The sequence below is a fragment of the Equus asinus genome, chromosome 28 (genome assembly GCF_041296235.1).
Source record: "Equus asinus isolate D_3611 breed Donkey chromosome 28, EquAss-T2T_v2, whole genome shotgun sequence".
Taxonomy (NCBI): domain Eukaryota; kingdom Metazoa; phylum Chordata; class Mammalia; order Perissodactyla; family Equidae; genus Equus; species Equus asinus.
Genome location: NC_091817.1, coordinates 45,903,836 through 45,919,672, shown reverse-complemented (window position 1 = coordinate 45,919,672; position 15,837 = coordinate 45,903,836). Strand labels below are relative to the sequence as shown.

Genomic DNA, 15,837 nt, shown 5'->3' with positions numbered 1-15,837 from the left:
TAAACGAAATTATATCGAGTACCTACTATGGGCCAGGCACTATTCAAGACCAATGTAGTCACTGCCCTCAAGGGGCGGATAGCCTAGGGAGAGAGGAGATAGGCAGTGAACATGTGGGCAAGTAAGCGCTGTCCATCCTCGTTACATGGTTGTAAAGTTGCCTCCAACACTGACCAGCCAATCCTGAACTGTTGCTCTTGGGCGAAACAGGGGTAGGTTCCTACCAGCCTCCAGTCACATTTTCACCAACTCATCAATACCTAGCCTTGTTTTATGCATGTTTTTGTTTAGAGACACCTTATTTAATATATATTGTTGGCTCATTACATTGAACGCATGGCCAACAGCACTTGAACTCATGCCAGGAAGAAGATTTTCTAACATACGGGTTTTCTCCATAAGGCACATCACAGCCTCCTTGTGCTTGGGAACACCAGACAGCACTTCAGCACTGTGCTTGGGGGCCGTTTTAAACAGTGAAATCACCAACAAGTACAAAAATGTGAAAAACATGGCACCAAATAGACCTTGAAAACCATCCTTGTTTGCAGTATCAGAGCTGAAACAAGAAGGCAGAGCATCACCTCTTTCAACCTCAGTTGGGACTGTGCATGTCGAGCGACTTAAATTTTTCACTGTTCTGTGCTTGTCCGCAAATGACTGCACAATGACCTTGAGTATTTTGGGGTTAGAAATAAATTTTAGCATGCAGGTGGAATTGCAAATACAGAATCTGTGAATAACGAGGATCAACTGTGGTTCAAGGTAGAGAGAATGATCTCTGTACAGTTCCTGAGTGGGGAGGACACTTGAGCAAGGCCATGTCATTGGAGCAGAGACGTCTAGGAGAGAGAGGAGAGAGGTTGGAGAGCAAGGCCAACCAGGAGGGGCTCCCTGGGGCATGGTAGGGGGTGCGGACATTAGTCACTGTGAAATGAGAGGCAATGAAGGGCTTGATCAGGGCAGAGATGTGATCCAAGTTATAGTTTAAGAGGATCACCCTGATGCTGTGTCAATGGTGCCTTATAGGGAGGCAAGAATGGAAAAAGGACACCAGTTGGGGCAGTTGCTCTTGTCTGGGTGAATGATGATGTGGCTTAGACCAAGTCTGTGCAGTGGAATTGCAAGAAATTTATAGCTTGGAGATATAATTGGAGATAGACCCACTAAGACTGGTCAATGTGCTTTACCAGTAAATAGACAATCAATGTGTTAAGTATTTCTGCAATGTTTACTTTTTGAGCTAATGATGTTTAAATTTTAGACGTTCAGGGCAAAACATCAAACTGTAATCACTCACCCATAGATGCTTGTTGGCAGCTGCTAAGAGCAGAGTTCATTTCCATCCCCAGGGAGCAGCTCATTTGTGGGCGTTCCATGAAGGACGCACAGATGGATGCCAGTGTGGGCTCCGAAGGCCATCTTTTCATGTTCTTCTCACCCTATTGGAGCCCCTGGTCCTCCTATCTTTACAGACTTCAAAAGAAGTCCCAGACACAAAGAATTCGAGTGAATGGAGAACAGAGACGAAACTGCCCCTCTGAACACTGACCCTCAGCTGAGTTGATGAAATAAAGGTCCCAACTCGAAGAGAATTTTAAAGAAACTTTATGGGAGCTTAAAGAACCTATAGTTTCTACTGGGTGCAGATTTTTTTTAAATGACATTTCTCCTCTTGCAAAATAAAAGAAAGAAGTGCTTTCCTGTTAAAAAATTCTTTGGCATAAATATATCTCAAGTTGAATTCCATCCCTTCCACTCACAAACTCTTGGACCATTCAGTATATTATGGTACTTCTGTTCCTCATCTATAGAACAGAGATGACCACACCCAATTCAGCAGGGCCCAAAGTATTAACGAGATGATGCATGATCGGAATTTCAGTCATTATAGCTATTTTTCACATTTGTCTTTTCTGTTTCATTATGTTCTATATTTCATTCATGGTTCCTATTCTTTTTCTCTAAACATTTTAAACACAAATATTTTATACTCTAGCTTTTCTTTAATCCACAGATTTCTCTTCCTTTTCTTTGGAGCCCAGCTGTGTATTTCCACATCTGGGAGGGGTCACAGTTCACCCGCCACTTCTAACTCCTGCAGAAAGGCCATCTACCCTCGCCTGGTCCACCAGGACGCAGGCCCGTACCTGGCACAGAGGATCTTCCGTGCAGCCTATTTTTTGGCTGAACACACTTTCACTCCTGCTTTTGGGAACCGCAGAGTCACAGAGCATTTCTGATGCCACCCTTTAAATTTACAGGAGAAATGGGTCAAAAGTGGACAAGTGGATTTCGCAGTGCTATGCTGAGTCATATTAGAGCTGGACGCAAAAGGAGAAATCAGTTACACTGAACCAACCTTACTTTAAAATTTGATATTTTGTTTATCATGAGTTTTTGCATTAATTTTGAGTTTTAAAAAAAATATTGCATTCAAAGATTACCTGTCTTGATGGTTGAGTTTTTTGGCACCCACTTAGAGGTTGCGCCCGAGAGGGGTGCCTCGCTCACCGCTCACCTCACCTGAGTACCAGCCCTGGTGGGAGGTCTGGGGTAGTGCGCCTTGTCCTGTCCTGAGCGTCTGCCCAGGGCCTCACCTCCCTCCACCACAGGCCATACTTCCTGCTCTGCATCCTTCCTTACCCTCAGTGCCCCGTGAAGCTCGACCTGGCCTCTGCCCCCTGTCACCTGTGTTTGATGCTGGTTTCTGTTCTGAGACAGAGATGCTCTCAGTGCAATCATTGAATGTACAAAGGTTTGTCCCTCATGTCACAAGGACCCATCCTCACAGACTGCTACTGGGGTGGCTGCAGCCTGAAAGTCTGCTGCAGGCGGTTGTCTCAGGCACTGTGGAACACGCAAATTTGTGGAAGGGGTTTGGAGGGGACGTTTGTCATTTCTGGCTGCTCATCATCCTCCATTATTCCTCATAGCATCCCAGGCTTCCTTTTGGACAAACCCCTGTTTTGTTCAGTGTTGGTAGCAGGAGGCAGCAACCCACACCCATTCTGGCACAGAGCAGCAGGAGTGGATATGGGACACGCAATTTTGCTCCAGTAAATCGGACGCTCTTCAGTGAGTGATGTGGGGGGTGTGGGGATGGAGTCCACGTTCACGGCGTGGGAAGTGTGACATGAGAATCAGGCTGTTCTCTTTGTAGTAGCCCCTCCTGCCTCCCCTCCTGAGTTCTATTTAGCGGCCACTCTCTTTTTCCCAGCTTATCCTCTGGCCTCCTGTCCATTCTAGAATCTCCGACACCAATCTAGTAAATTCTTATTTTATCCCACTTAATCTAGCCGATGCTGGTTTCTGTTGCTTGCACCCAAGGATCCTGACAGACACTGGACTAGAAATAATTAGAGGTTCTGAATTGTAATGTCTCCTTTTGCTCATAGGTAATGGTCTCTTTCGCTTCATCTCGCTTCAAACATTCAACCAGATCCTAAATTTGTTTGGGTTACAGAGTCTCTGCAAGTCATGGTGTTATTATGGCATCATATGCTTTGCCAAGCATCTTAAAATATTGATAAATTTAATCCTGATGCCCAAACCAGAAACAGATTTACCAGCAGAAGAATTGCCTATGTTACATGTATGCTCTAGAAAGGCTGCAAAATCCAGCATACCTGCCCGCCAAAAAGCCAAGCTGCAAAACTTCAAAAGTCAGTTGTCTGATCTGATCTTTAACAATGGCTCACTGTGCACCCATTTGCTCTGTCATCTCTGAGCTTGCATTTGGAGGCAAGCAAATGGCAGATGACAAAGCTTAATATTCAGAAACTTCTATTTGCTCCCTTCAGTTTTTCCAGCAGTGGGGAAGAGACTGGCATCATGACATTTTAGCAGGGAGATGCCTCGGGCTGGCTTGTGGACCACCAGCAGAGCGAAGGTGGAAGCATCATCACTCCAGGGAGCTGTGACTGACTTTCACTAACATCCCTGAGTGTTTGCCTAGACTTGCTTCATTATAAGTGCACAGAGCACAAAGAGCATGGATTTTCTTCTGGGAAAACCCTCCTTTCATTCTCGAAGAGCCACCTTTAGAGAATGGCTACCTGTTACACTCTTCACTAAGAATGATCATCTTATTAATCAGTTAATAATTAAGTGCCTACTGTGTGCCAGGCACCGTGCTCTGAGCCTCTTATCTGAATTATCTGGCTTATCCTTCACAGTGACTCTATAACCTAGATATTATTTCCCCTATGTTTCAAGTGAGGAAACTCAGGCACAGAGAAGTTAAATATCTGCCCAAGGTTACACATTTGGAAAATGGATGAACGGGGATTTGAGCCCAGGAGGTCTGGCTCTAGACTGGCAGTGAGAGCCACAGAGCCACTGGGCTGGGCTGCTTCTCTTTATGAGCCCTGATGAGAGTGGGGCAGCCCCTTTCCAGGGCAGCCTCTGGAGACAAGACCGAGTCTCTGATGAAATGAAAAGTCAAGGTCTGCTTCCTCTGCATCCGTTGACGATGAGAACACACATCTTCCAGGTTGGAGGTTTTCTCATCTCCTATGATAAGTTTGCAATATTAGGAAGTGATTTTATGAGGGAGCCTTGTTCTCTCTAAGGCACCATCTGAATAGGAGGCACAGGGAAGTGGGCCTGAGAGAAGTAAGTGGAAAAACCTGTGTGACAGAGGCAGCTGGAGGTTCATTTGTCCTCGCACACTGAGCTTCTCCGACTTCAGCAGGTTCAGGAGGTGAAGAGCACAGGGGTGCAAAGCTCTGTCTTGCAATCAGATCTCCTGCGCGTGAATCCGTGGGACCTTGGGCAAGTCCCTGAATCTCCCTGAGCCTCATTGTCCTCACCTGTGAAATGGGCTAATTGCAGCACTTCCTGGCAGGGTTGTTGTGAAATTAGAGGTGATTGTATGTCTAAGCCATGGAGAACAGTATCTGGGACAAAGTAAATGCCAGCTACTCTGTTGTAACTATGAGCACATCAGTGTGGTATAAGAAAGAGGCTGCATTAGGAAACTTGACCAGAGGAGGAGGCCCACCATGCTGACGGCAGAAGAGAAGGAGATGGACAGAGCCAGGCCAGTGCAGGGCCGATCAACTCCTGGATGAGTGTCCACTCCACCCTGGGGCCCAAGGAAGCAGCACCTGCATGGACTCTGGATCTGCTGCTTAAGAGTTCGCGCTGGCTCAGTCATCCTCAGAAAGCAGTGCCTCACGTCAAACACGCCAGTCACGGCCACTCCTCGGCATGTTCGAGCATCCCAGGGCTCCACCCCGGGGCCTCCTTTCTTTTCTACCTTCTCTCACCTCTTGGGAGATCTCAAAGGCTGAGGGATTGAAACCCCGTCTTCCTGTGGACAACACCCAGACTTTTATGTCTAGCCCGGACCCTCCCTGCTATCCAGGTCACCTGCTCCCATCTCCGTCTCAAACTGAGTGTGATCAAGATCGAGTTCTGATGCTCCCCCTCCCCCAGCTTGCTTTTCTAGTGAGCGCGCTCCCCTTAATATCCACCCTGTTCTTCCAACTGTTTAGAACAAAAACCTTGGAGCCAACCTTCACTCCCCTCCCCCCTCCCACCCTCTCTCTTTCACACACACACACACACAATCGGTAAGCAAATCCCTATTGCCATCACCTTCCAAACAGATCCAGTACCTGCCTGCTTCTCACTGTTTGCACTGCTACCACCAAGTCCAAACCCACACCACCTCCCGGCTGGATTATTGCAGCCCCTCCACACTGGTCTTCTCCCTTACCTAATCGCTCCCGACCAACTTTCTTCTAAAACCACCAGAGTGTTGAACTCCTCATCTTATTCAGAGTAAAAGCTTCACTCCATGCACCTCCGACCTCGTCTCTCACCTCTCACCTCCCGCATTGCTCACTGAGCACCAGGCACACTGACCCCCCTACATCTCACACCTCTGCACACCTGCCTCAGGGCCTTTGCTCCTGTTATTTCCCCTGCTTGACCCACTCTTCCCAGACACCTGCATGGCTCACCCCTCGCCTCCTTCAATTCTTTACTGAATTGTCATGTCATCAGTGAGTCCTTCCTTGATCCCTCCATGATGACTGACATTTTTTAACTGTTTCTGCTGCTGGATCCCCAATGCCTAGAAAAGGGCCCAGTGTATTATAGGTGATCATTAAACATTTGTGGAATGAACGAGTCAATGATTGAAGGGGTGGCTTATCGCATCCTAATCCTAGTCCATACCCAGAGGCCATGTTTTACGTGTGTGGCCCTCACACGTGCTCCGAGGCTGGTTGAAGCCGGCTGTGTAAGGTCTGATCTCACCGTGAGATTTCTGCCCACACCGCTAGAAGATACGAGGAGCCCCCAAATTAACCATAAAGGAGAACCGTAGCATCTCATCAGTTGAAAACACAAACTTCGAGACTCATTTGGAGATCAAACTGGGAGCAGATGACGAAACACATTTCTTGAATTAGTTACGTGACTCCTGCCTAGGGGTGCGTTCCTCATGTCAGTGCTAATGCCATTCGAAGCCCATTAGGAGACCCCGAGATGTGTTCATTGGGGACCTAGTGTTGATGATTGACAGACGAACTGAGATCATAAAATAAATCAGCTAGTTTCCCTAACTGACTGATTTCTGCTGCAATCCTGAAACGTGCGGCTTTTTCAACCAATGCTATATTGGTAGACTGTGTAGCAATCCTCATCTATTTTAAAAGCCTTATTAAAGAAAAAAAAACAACAGCTAAGCAGATTTAACAGCATTGGGCAAGAAACAATATGGACATTTGTCTACATTTTCTATATTGGTTCTGAGAATTATTTTCTCAGGCTGACAAGAATGACCATCATAATTATATTCAAATATAATCAATTCGAAACCGTGTTTTCAATAATGAAAGCCTGGCCCATGGCAAATTTATAACAACATATGTAGATGGATTTTAAAAAAGTGCTTGAGTTGTAAAATAACCTTGCAACTCTTTATCCAAATGGTGAGCAGGTTCTTATTAACCAAACTGAGCACCTCTAATTGAAGTTGATAATGAAAATCTTCCATCTCTGGATCATTATAAAAGTCAGAATTCTATTTTCAGCCTTTGAAGATGTTAAGTTTTTAAAAATTCAGTTGCTTAACTTATTAGACCTTGTTTCTTACTGGCATCTTCATAACAGAAAATCTGACCACCAAAAACAAGAGTGAGCTGTGCTAATATATTTACATAAATAATTAAAAATTCTACAGCAGAGCAGGCAATGAAATCTATTGCCACCAGAAACTTCCAATGGAAGAACATCATTTTAATTAAAAATTATAAAGGCACCACTGTGAACAATTCATTTACATTTCAAGCTCTGTATTTGTCGACTCAAGAAGGAAATAACTCATTAAAAAAAAAAACCCCAAAACCAGAAATGGCCTCACCCCAAATCCCATTATTGAGGTCAGTAACCACATATAATTAAGATGAAGTGTTAATAATATATTTTAGTAAAGGCGGCTCTTCTCTTAATTTCCCCAGGTAGAAATGTTATTATTTGGTCTTTAACTTCTGATTAAAATTTAAAAGGTGGGAGTTACCCCAAATTAAACTCTTAAATCTGGTTTTCAAATCTAGTTTTTTCAAAAAAGGAGTTTGAAACGCTCCTTTACCCTCCCAACAAATGGTAAACTTCTGTACATTTTGAACCTCTGTACTTCTGCGAATGCCAGTGATGAGAAAATCTGAATTTTCAAGTGAACTGGTTTTTGCCATCTACTTCCAAAGGTCTCAGAAGATACGGAACAAAATGTCCCATGGCCAGTCGATGAGTTTTGCCCGATTTCCCACCATTTTTTATGATTTCCTTTGAATGGGCTCCAATATTAGATTAAGTAAGGCGTTTAAGAGAAGGGCTTGATGCCTCACAGGAAGACCACCAAAAACCAAAATCGGGGATTTTAACAAATCTGTGGGGCTGAATGTTCATCCTTGCACGTTGCATTCTGTACCAGTTTGAGCCCATGAGTTAAAGACACTCAAAGTCTGAAGGATGAGGAAGAGGGAAATGACTTTAAAAACACCCAGAGAAATCAGGACAAAGTCGGCCGTCGTTTCCAGAGAGATGAGGATCTAACTTGGATCTGATTCAGATATTCCGTGTTCAAAGAAAGGGTCAATTTGGATCAAGGCTTTGGAAGGAGAGCTGGCTGGTGGCCACGGCTCTATAGTGGAACTTTCACGGACCTGGACCGCCCAGGGAGGGGCCTGTCTGTCCCTCTTGGGCCTGCCTCCTGGGACTGCTGTACAACAAGGCCATGTGCGGATGTTTTCACGGCTGGTAGACACTCGTCAATGTTTGAAGATGAAAATAATAGTAACAACAATGAACTATGTCTGCTTATGCACAAGCACACTTGCACACAGACAACCCACCACCAGCGGGCATTAATCCATCTATTTACTGAGCACTTCCATATGCCAGGCCCAGCGCTGGGCTCGGGCTGTCTGAAGACCTTCGAGCCTCTAAGAATTTTCTCTGTCTATGGTGGCCTCTTCTCAAGTCATAGCAAACATACTGAAATATGTCCACCTTGCAAATACATTTTTTTCCTGGAAAATTTCTGAAATGACTTTTATACTTTTGTTTATGGAGTTATTTGGCTACCAGGAATATTCTATTAATAATTCCTTATGATTTCTCCAGTGCCTACTCAGACATTCCTGCAAGGTGAGATCTACAAACGTGTTGCAAATGTAAAGACATTTTTGCCAATATTAAATTTAACCTGCTAAAGTTATCCCAGTGCTAGGGACACTCAGTATTTATTAATTCCAATTTTGCTGTTTTCAAATTTCAGAGACAATAGGTTATATGTACAGGTCCCTGACGTTTTTAGGCCCCCGGAAAGTTTGAAAGTCTTGGTGCTGGATCTAAAGTGCTTAACTAACTAAATTGTACTGATGAGGCCCTGGTGCTTTCTGAGGGAAGGAGATAAACATGAGTGTTACCCACAGAGCCTGAAATCTAGGAGGAAGATGAACAATTAAGTCACGAATAACAGTAAAGGGTGATGGGGGTTATGTTAGCTGTCGAGAAAGCCCGGGAGTGTAGCGTGAAGGGCGGGGAAGGCTCCCTGTGGAGGTAGTGCCTAAACCAACATTAGAAGGATGTAGGGGGCGGGCGCAGTGGTGGGGAATGCAGCACCAGAAGTTCTCATCACAGCCACCGCACACCTCACTCCCATGTTCTCCCTCCATAAACTGAAGCTCAGGGAGGTTATGCTTTCCTCCTCAGCAAAAAGGGAGACATAATTTCTCATTTGCAGGGTGGTTGTGAGAATTAAATAAGACTTGGGTGACAGAGTTTTTGGTAGAATTTTTTTTTTTTTTTTGGTGAGGAAGATTAGCCCTGAGCTAACATCTGTGCCAGTCTTCCTCTATTTTGTATGTTGGACTCTGCCACTGTGTGGGTTGACAAATGGTGTGTAGGTCCGTGCCTGGGATCTGAACCCAGGAACCAGGAGCCACCGAAGCGGAGTGCACGAACTTAACCACTATGCCACCAGCCCAGCCCTTTCGTAAACTTTTATGTAAAAATGTTAGGCAATTTAGTTATAGTACTAGCAATAGTACTGTCATCACTCTCAAAATACGTGTCTCCAGGGAACTGTGGAAATCTTTGCCTACCTTGGTCTGGCACCCAGCTCGCAGGAGGCACAGACCAGCACAAAGGTATGGGGCAGCAGGGTTTCTGGGGAATTCAGGAACCTGTTGACAAATGAGACTATAACGATGCTTGGAAATAAACCATTTCTGTTGCTTGGCTCTTTCTCCCCAGCTGGGAACCACTAGTTCTTCTTTCCCAAGGAAGCAATTTGTTTTCTTCCTTCCTTTCCCTTCCTCCCTGCCTCTTCCTTCTTTCCTGGGGGCATCATCCTTTGCAGCAAACGCTCTTGCTGTTGTGATTGTAAGCTCCCCGGAGGCTGTAGGCAGAGACCGTTTCTTTCAGGAGTGAACACACAGCACCTAGCAATGTCAGGCCCATGCAGGCTCTAAATAAATACCATGAAATGAATTCAGTAAAGGAATGAATGGGTAACTATAATCCTTGGGCTTTTTTCAAGCAGTTGTCCTTAGTAACACAATTATCTATTATTTTGATTGTGTAAAAATCTAATATCATGGCATGTTTTCATTTTTTAAACATTTACCCTATAGTTTATTTCACAGAATGGTTCAAACCCCAAAGGTGCCCATGGTAGAAACTTCCAGTTACTTCACAATATCCTCCCAGGATATTCCTTCCAGGAAGTCTCCTTAAAAGACAGGAGACATCTTTCTTTTTCCCCTTTCTCCATCCTACTGTCTGGACTGTTGATATGAAGGTTGGAGCACCAGCAACCATAACGGTCCATGAGGAAGAGAGCACCAGTCTAGATGTGGTCGAATGGTGAGCAGGAAGGAACCTGGGCCCCCGGCAGCTCGTGGAACTGCCATACAAGCTCTGGACTGCCAAGCCTACTCTAGACTTATTTTATGCGAGAAAAAACATAGACTTCTGTCTTCTCTGAGCCACTGTCATTTGAATTTTCCTCTTATATACAGCCAAACTCACTCCTCACAGATACAGTGCTGCTCCACACACACTGGCAGAGCTCCCTGGAAGAATGGTCCTTTCCAAAAAATGCTGAGCAGTGATAGGTAATTTTACATGAGCAGGGACAATATTTTTCCTGCACACATATCTTATATACTCAATGTGTAGGCAGAAGCCTGTGCTGCAAAGTTGTTTACTACAGACCTTGGACAAGATGCGTTCTGTCTGAAAAACGATCCGAGTAGGAATCGCTACTAGGTTGCCTCAACAGAAATCCCCTGATTGTTAAGAGAATGAAATAAGTCCTCTCGGTCTGTTCAAAATGATTGAGCGGCCGATTGCCTTCTCAAAGTAACCAAATCAAGAGATCAGGGGCAAGGGTTAGTCCCTGTTATTCACTTCACTGTTGGAGAAGATTGGGCAAATGCAGTCATTTCCATTTTAGTATAATTATCACTAAGCTGCTCTGTCTGACAATAATTAGCTGACAAGTTCAGATACATGAGCCTGCTCCTCATTAGAGACACTAAAATGTCATGGAAAAATGCCTGCTTCCTGTCTGTCTTATGTGTGTGGAGGCAAGCTCTACTCTGAAGGCCGAAGCGAGTTTTATTGTCATTGTGTGTTGTGGGAACCAGCTCTGTTTTAGAAGATGTCAATATTCACACGACCTTGGAGCAGAGAAACTTCCTAACCATGACATCAATTCAAACCTTAAGGGAAAAATACACATTTGGTTGCTAAGGTATAAAAACCAAAGAATTCTTCGTAAGACAAAAAGCATTAACAGTATCAATACTTTTGCTCAAGCAAAGAATTTTCAGAAAATTCTTTAAAAAATCAACAATGCATTAAATAATTTAGCTACAAGCATGTCCACTGACCTTTTAAAAAAGTAATTGCGTACTATTGGAAACATTGTAAATATCTATCAACAAGGGAATGAATAAATAAATGAGTATATCCATGTAATAGAATAATAGAATATTATCCAGTGATTAAAAATAATGGCTATTTCTTGACCTGGAAAGCTGTTCTCCATATATACTGGGAAGTAAAAATGGCAGGTTCCAAAATAGGGCGGGTGATGCGGGCCAATTTTGATAATAAGAAAGGGAAGTACCGAGGCCGGCCCGGTGGTGCAGCAAAGTGCGCATGTTTTGCCTCAGCAGCCCGGGGTTTGCCGGTTCGGATCCCAGGTGCGGACATGGCACCGCTTGTCAAGCCATGCTGTGGTTAGGTGTCCCACATATAAAGTAGAGGAAGATGGGCACAGATGTTAGCTCAGGGCCAGTCTTCCTCAGCAAAGAGAGGAGTATTGGTGGCAGTTAGCTCAGGGCTAATCTTCCTCAAAAAAAGAAAGGGAAGTATTCACAGGCGATTGAAGGAGACATACCCACGTTGTTAAAAAGGGATTTCCTTGGGTGGAATGATTACAGATTTTTTATTATCTTCTTTATTCTTAACTGCCTTCTCAAAAGTTTCCTCCATGAACTGTCTTAACTATATAATAAGGATAAGAAGATACAAGTCGTTAAAAAGAAGAATTTCATCTGCCACTAGCTTGCAGCTGTCCGTTTTGATTTGGCTAAGAGCACAATGCGATGGGCTTTTTAACAAGTTTTAATGCAGGCTTTTTAGTGAGGATATTCACCCTGTTGCCTGGACGCCTCCTGTCTTTAGAGTTACAGGCTTCTGGGAGATCAAGGCGCCTTCCGCTGATTTAACGGTCCCCGGTGAGATAAAAGGGTGTCTGGCAGTGGCCGGCAGTGAAATGGCTGTGCTTGAGATGTGCTTTTCATCATCGAAGACAGGACCAGGAATTAGTTAGAAGTGAGTTCCTAAGTTTTGTGGGGGTCTGTAGTGGGGGAGGTTTCCTGTTCTGACAAGGAAAGGAGCCCACGCTCAGGGAGGAGGCCAAAATGCCTGTGAAGGTCGGGCCAGGACCTGAACCCGGCTGTCAGGATCCTGGTCAAGTGGAGCATCTCCCTCTGGGCTAAAAAGCCTTGAGTTCCTGGTTAGTCATTTGAGACGAAATGGGGTTCCTGGAGCTGAGTCACAGGGAAGCTTGAAATGAAATATTGATAGAGATAGAGATGGTGGGAGATGGGGAGAGACAGAGACAGACAGAGATAGAGAGAAAGAGAAAGAAGAAGGAGGAGGAAAGAGAAGAGAGGAGTGAAAAGGAATGTGAGGAGGGAAGGAGAGAGGGAGAGAGGAACAGAGAGTCAGACAGGGGAGAACAGATGGATGAGCCAGACAGAAAGATGGACATAGAGAGAGGGGAAGGTGCACAGAGAGACAGAGTGGGGAGGCGGAAGGGGCAGAGGGAGACAAGGAAGAAACGGACAGAGCAAAGGAGATCCCAAGAGAAATAGGCACAAACAGAGAGGGACACAGAGAAAAAGACAGGTGGACACACAAAGAGTCACGCACACACACAGAGACAGGGACAATAACCCACAGTAACCTGCATGACTGCAGAGCCCAAGGCAGTGCTATTGCCGGGAATCATGACCGTTTGGGGCAGATGGCTGGGACGGTATCTTTCTGCGTGTGCCTTTGTCAGCTAAACTCAGAGCTCTCCTCGAGATGAAAGTAAGAGTTCTTGGTGTAAATTCCTCCCTCTTCCAATGCCTGCTCCTCGAAGAATCATTAAGACAACAAGAACAACACCACTCACAAGGTCATTGTGTCTTTCTGAGAATTCCGGGGAGCCAAGCGCAGATGATTAGAAAACCGTGTCCCAGCCTGTTTCCTTCCCACCACCGCCCTACTCACCCTCTGCACACACAGCCCCTCGGGGAGAAGGCTTCTCAGCTTGCAGGATCAAAGGCTGCACATAATTAATGAGCCTTTTCTCCCGGAAGAGCTCCTGTGACAACAGCTCAACCTGTCAGTGAGGTTATCCCTGCCTTTGATGAGCTCAGAACCAGCGCCAGGAGAGGAAGGGGGAAGGGATGGCCTGTCAGTGCCGGGCTGGGAAAGGGTCACTCCTGGGCGACTCTGGATCCCAGCAGGAAGAAATGTGTCTGAGTCAGGCCAGAGAGAGAAATGTGTGTCTCACTCACACACACACACATACACACCCCTGCACTTACTTTGCCTCAAGGCTGGAAGAGGGATTAGTGCCAACACTGCTCAGCCAGACCAAACTGTGAATGCTGGAACTCTTAGGCACATCAGCCACAGAGACACATTCAGCTGTATTTTCTGAGGGGGTTCACAAAGTTGAACTTGGTCACAGTGGCTCTGCATGGTCCCTGATGATGCAGCCTCCATTCCCATCTCCTGGGAAGAGGCTCCTGCATTCCTTTGGGAAACCACCATTCCAGGCCATCATGACGGGACTCGGGTCCACAGGGGGCTCATGTGCCAGTCACCCAGGGGCACATTCATCCTCCTGCCATTCTGTTTGGCTCAGAGATGGGCGGCTCAGTGAGACTTGAACGTGGCCCTTGTGCTAGTGCTACTGATGGGAAAGATCTCTCTCTGCTGATGGGACCGAGGACTGGCGGTGCTTGTGGCCATGTCCCTCTCCAGCTATACAGATATGGCTGAGGATGAAGCCAACGCGGGGGGAGCAGAGCCAAGAGGAGGAGAAAGACTAGATTCTGAGCACCTGAATTCTCAGGCTGGCTGCCCTAGTCCCCATGGATTGTTCAATTACCTGAGTCAAGACATGCATTCTCAGCATAAGTCACTCTGATGTGGGTGCCGGCAGCTCGTGACTGAAGGTCACACCTGTGATGACCAGCTGCAGAATCATGAAGCTCCTTAGAGCTTTTTAAATCCCAGCTTTCCCCCACAAATCTCACCTCTAGTGCTTTACAAACTGCTTTCTCTGACCTCCTTTTCTCACACAATGGGCACCACTGACAACCCGCCCACGATCAAATGGGGAACCCTTGCACCCAGTTCCAGTAACTGAGTCTCTGTTGTCTGTGGCTCAAGTCCTGGCCTTGACGTCCCTCAATGTCTTGGCTGTCACCAGCTACCCCCTCCCTCTCCAGGCTGGAAGAATCCCGTCCCCTCCTCAGTTTGCTGAGACTGCTTTGTGTGGCCTGTTACTGTACTCCAAGCCCCGCAGTCCATTTGCCAGATGGAATTTCTGTCCTCGATCACCTGCCCGCCGTGGTGGGCGGCCAAGTCTGAGAACATCATCTCTGTTGACCCTCAAGTGCCCTGAGCTGGGAGGGCTCGTGACTCCAGCTCAGGCAAAGCAGACTCGCCCCTGGACATGGGACCCGACGGCTGAGGGACGCCGAATGGAAAGTAGTTGGGGTAGTTCATTTTCCATGTGAGATCCTGAAGTGCCAGCCTGTCAGTTCCCATTGCCTAGAGACTCAACAACACCCTAGTTCCTGTGCTGTCTCGGGCCTGCTTCTAAACATATTCTTCAGTTCTATAAACTATCCACAGAATCTTCCAGCAAATTCCCCCTTTTGTCTAAGTCAGCCAGAGCAGTTCTTAAATAAAAAACCCTGACAGACCCACCTCTCCCAAGGTCTGTCCCACCTTAGAAGACAGGCTACTCCAGGACATCGCATCTGCCCCTCCCGCTCACAGTGACACTTTCGTGCCTGGCAGCATCCCAAGCTCCCCAGCAATGGCAGAGTTCCAGGTTAGCAATATCAACCCATTTGAACTCATTTTCTTCCCACCCAGCAGTCGCCTTTTCCACCTCCTATTGTAGAAGCACAAAATGACAGTTAAGCTCCTCTATGGATGTCCTAAATTGGTACAACTATCTTACAGTCTGTTAAGCTACAGCTTTCCCCATCTAAGTACTTAAGGAAAGCTTTCTCTTTGAGGTTTAAATTGCGTATTTCCTTTGCCAGATACCATGCAGGAAAAGGGGGGGAAAAGGAGAAAAGGAAAAAAAAGAACGGCTATTTCAGAGTCACATTATTAGAGGATTTGGTGTTATTTCGTACCTTTATCTAGTTCATCTGGCATTTCAGAAAGTTTTGTTGTAAAACTGAATCCCCTTTTGGGACTGGAAAATAGCTTCTAATGCTCGTCTGCTGGCTTGCGCCGCAGTGAAGTGGCTGATGTGAAGACTGAGACATATTTTCAGGTGTTTCAGATCAGGACAATGAGACACATGTTTATTAGAAGAGTGTCTAATGCTTGATTGTCCGTACCTCATATGAGAAGAGGATTAGATTGTGGAAGAGAGAGATTAATAGCTTTCTTTGCAGAGGCAAGTGTGCATTTGGCCCTGCATGCTGATTTAAGTTTCTAGTGAAACAATGTACCAACGAGGGCATCTTGTCTTCACCAGCACTGTGGGTAATGACC

The 15,837-nt window shown here is 45.8% G+C and overlaps 1 protein-coding gene across 1 annotated transcript in view; it reads right to left on the bottom strand.

The window, feature by feature from the left end:
* CDH13 (cadherin 13) overlaps positions 1-15,837 on the bottom strand; it is a 990,441-nt gene that overhangs the window by 72,977 nt on the left and 901,627 nt on the right. The gene's annotated exons all lie outside the window — the stretch shown is intronic.